This window comes from Salvia splendens, chromosome 10 (genome assembly GCF_004379255.2).
Source record: "Salvia splendens isolate huo1 chromosome 10, SspV2, whole genome shotgun sequence".
NCBI lineage: Eukaryota > Viridiplantae > Streptophyta > Magnoliopsida > Lamiales > Lamiaceae > Salvia > Salvia splendens.
Window position 1 is genome coordinate 19,075,253 of NC_056041.1, and position 4,331 is coordinate 19,079,583.

General features: G+C 36.6%; 1 pseudogene; it reads left to right on the forward strand.

The window, feature by feature from the left end:
- Window positions 1-793: 793 nt before the first annotated feature.
- Window positions 794-3,818, forward strand: LOC121750779 (annotated as a pseudogene).
- Window positions 3,819-4,331: the final 513 nt, after the last annotated feature.

Genomic DNA, 4,331 nt, shown 5'->3' on the forward strand with positions numbered 1-4,331 from the left:
TTCATGTCACTGTAGTGACATTTTAAATATAATGTGTTGATTTAGTTAGCAAGTAGCACATTAAGATAGTTAGCACATTAACGCAACACTTCTATTATATACCGATTGAGTTTATAATATATACTAATGGAGATTATATTTACATAGATTGAGTTTTTAATATGTAATGTTCGAGTTTCTACTGAATGCTGATTGAATTTCTACTATATACTGATTGAGCATTTACTTAACGTTGATTATGTTTATAATATACAATGATTGTGTTTTATATATGTTGATTGAATTTTTCAATATATACTGATTGAGTTTCTACTATATATATTAATTGACTTCATTTATATACGGATTGTGGTTGTAATATATGCTGATCAAATTTATAATAGTTTGTTGATTGTAAAATTAAATGTTAAGTTAATACAACCATACCATACAATTAGCATCTCCTCGACTAGTATTCAAATACAGATCTATTCCATCTTACTCTGTTTCCAATTTTACCGTTCCACATGATTTTTTATTCAAATGCCAGTTGTCACCTTTTTAATCTATACCGTTTACCAGCTAAATCTAACGGTTTACAATCGATTTTAGTTAAATTCTAAGGGACTACTTGCATGTGACCCTATATCTCTATTTTTATGTACACGTATAATTGTATCAAACATATTTATTACCAGCTGAATCATCAAGTCAAAAGATATGTCATATGTGTAATAAAAACACAAATATGAGAAAATATCTCCATAGCATTAATACTTGACAACATTTTGTACATCTTGCACCCTTTAAATTCAACACTCTCAACCTCAAATTCTTGACACTTTCCACTCACCCACAATCCCACAACCATGACCAACAAAATCAACAACAACAACAACAAGATTCTACTAAACCACATCTCCTCCATTCTCACAGAAACCATAAACTTCTCAATCCTTGCACTCCTCTTCTCCTTAGAATCCATATTCATCCTCCAAAAATGGTCCCCAATCTACCACACCCTAACCGCCCTATCCTTCCTCCTCTTCACCATCGCCAAACACCACCTCTCAAACCCTCCCCCACTCTACCTAGTCGACTTCTCATGCCTCAAGCCCCCAAGCCACTGCCGCGTGCCACGATCCACCTACATCGAGCACGTCAAAATGCTCGACTTCTTAGACGAAGAGAGCGTCTCCTTCATGGCCAAAGTCCTCAAACACTCCGGCCAGGGCGAGCAGACCTACCTCCCCCCGGCCATCCACTTCATCCCCCCAAACTCAAGCCACCGCGAAGCCACACAAGAGGTCCACATGGCCCTCTTCCCCGTCCTCGAAGACCTCCTCTCCAAAACCAACACCTCCGCTAGAGACATCGACGTCCTCATCGTCAACTGCAGCGGCTTCTGCCCCTCTCCGTCTCTCTCGTCCATCGTGGTGAGAAAATTCGGCATGAGGGAGGACGTGAGGAGCTTCACGATCAGCGGGATGGGGTGCAGCGCGAGCGCGTTGGCAGTCGACATGGCTGGGGACATACTGAAGAGTTGTGGCGAATCGAATGCGGTGATTCTGAGCACGGAGATTCTGTCGACGGGGTGGTATCCGGGGAGGGATAGCGCGATGCTGGTGCTGAACTGCGTGTTTCGGATGGGCGCGGCGGCGGTGCTTGTGAGCAACAGAAGGGAGGTGAGGAAGAGGGCCAAGTATAGGCTGGTTTGCAGCGTGCGGACGCAGAGGGCGTTTGATGATAAGGGATATTATTCGGCTTTTAGAGATGAGGATTCTGATGGTTTTACTGGAGTTTGCCTCAAGAGAGACTTACTACAGGTTATTCATCCTTATTTTGTTTTTACTATTTTTAGTATCACAGGGTAACTTATAATTTTACTCAGTGGACCACATATTTGGGGACGGAAACGGTAACTTATAATTTTACTGTGAAAAGGGATTAATTTTGCAATCATGAAGTTTAATAAAATTCTAGTATGTCTCAGACTTTTTAAAATTTGATTAACAAATCCCGAAGCTTTAAAAATTATCAATTGTTCAATAGCATCTTTTAGTCATTCGTCATTGTTTATTGGTAAAACCAAAAATTTTATATACTTGCACCAATTTACCTTCAAAATTGCGTTAAAAATGTTACCATATGATAATTGAGAAAATTTTGAAATTTCGTGACTTACCATTTAAAAATGTTTGGGCGGACTGGTTTGTGTTGTCTTTTATGTAGGTTGGCATGAATAATGTCATTATGATGGGTTTTTGTCGCTTTCCCATAAGCATACATCGGACGAATACCATAATATGCACCTGAACTTATTTAGTGATCGAGGCACACTTTTCATGATGAAGGGCTTTTAAATTGGGAGAAAAATATTTGACCACAATATTAGCTTTTATGAGGACGCTTGTCGTAATTTACAACTAAATAATAATAACTATTAAATGTGGTTGGTGCGCTAATTCAATTTTTATATATAGAGTATTTTAAAAACAATTAAATTTTATTACATAAACAAATAATCATACACTCTGCATGCAGGTCCTCTTTAGATACTAATTAAGTTATTTTTAGATCGATTTATCATAACATAGAAAGTCATTTTTACTTCATTTTAGTTATATGAATTCGTACTCCTTATATGAATTTGTTTAATCTTGAAATAAGTTTATCTAAAACTGATCTCTATATTTTAATTTAATACTAGTTGTTATGCATTATATAGTACTACCTCCGTCCCCTAAATATTGTCTCACTTTAACCGGACACGAGTTTTACGAAATGTAATGAAAAGTGAGTTGAAAAAGTTAATGGAATGTAGGTCCTACTTTTATATATTAGTTTTATAATAAAATGTGAGTAGGAATGAGTTAGTGGAATATGAGGTCCACTACCAAAAATGGTAAAAAGTGAAATGAGACAAATTTTGTGGGACGGATGAAAATGGAAAAATGGGATAAACTTTCATGGACGTAGGTAGTATTAAATATTTTTTTATCATTGTCCTTTATATAGCCTCATTTGCATTTTTTTATCGACTTAGAAGGAGAATATTTTAGGGTTTAGGTTATAATAGGACTACATAACACTAGTCTTTTTAGTTCATCTTTCGGAATATTAAAGAGGTCTATTGGATTTTCATTTTGTTGATCCAATGAATAATAGATTTAATTATTCCAAAAAGAAATGACTTTAAAATGCTGTTTATTTTGCATGGCGCAGGTAGCCGGAGAAACCCTAAGATCGAACATAACAATACTCGGAAGAAAACTGCTACCCTACACAGAAATGATCATGTATGCAATTTCGATTATGAAAAAGAAATACTTTGACAAATCGACGGAGATCTACGTGCCCAATTTCAAAAGCGTGATGCAACATTTTTGCCTACCGGTGTCAGGGAAGCCGCTGATCAGGGAAATAGGGAAGGGGTTGAAGCTTGGAGAAAGGGAAATTGAAGCTGCATTGATGACATTACATAGGTTTGGGAACCAATCTTCATCTTCTTTGTGGTATGAGCTTTCCTATATTGAAGCAAAGGAAAAGGTTAAAATAGGCGACAGGGTGTGGCAGTTGGGCATGGGGAGTGGGCCCAAATGCAATAGTTTGGTATGGGAATGCATTAGGCCCATTGTTGGAGAGGCCCAAAAAAGGAGTCTGGGCTGATTGCATAGATAGCTACCCTAGATAGGTTGAATACATCTTAGTCCAATTTAGTATTTTTGGGGTCTGATATATGTCTAAATTCATGGATTTGATCTTCATGCTTATGTCCTACATATGTAGGTGTCTGTAATCTTCCAACTGTATTGTGCAAGCCTTTTTGTTTTTGGTAATTGCGATGGTTTGGATAGTTAGTTTAATATGTTTCGATCACAAACAACCTAATTTATGAAAATAGAGAAATTAGTGTACAACTTTTTGTATATAAAAAATGGAATGGTCTGGACTTAGTTTCTCTTCGATTCACAATTCACTGGAAAGTTGGATTTCCCCATATATTTTTTTCTTTTTCATGATTGAGGGAGGTGGACTAAAGAAAATAATATCTCGATCTCTCTTTTTTATTAAATATTGTTATGACAAATAGAGTTGTCAATGGGATGCCCTGGATTAGGCTCATCCCATCAGTGAAATAAAACGAGATTCTATTGGGCTCATTGGTTGAAAGAAGATTCTAATTAAATCTTTTTTTAAACCCATGGCCAGCTGGAACTAGGCCCAATCATACCAACATTGAACAAATCTTGAAATATAGAGGAGATTGGCAATTCGGCCCAAAAGTATGAATGGTTTTGTATAAATTTATTATTCACGAATTTATTGATGGATCTATACTACTCTTTCCG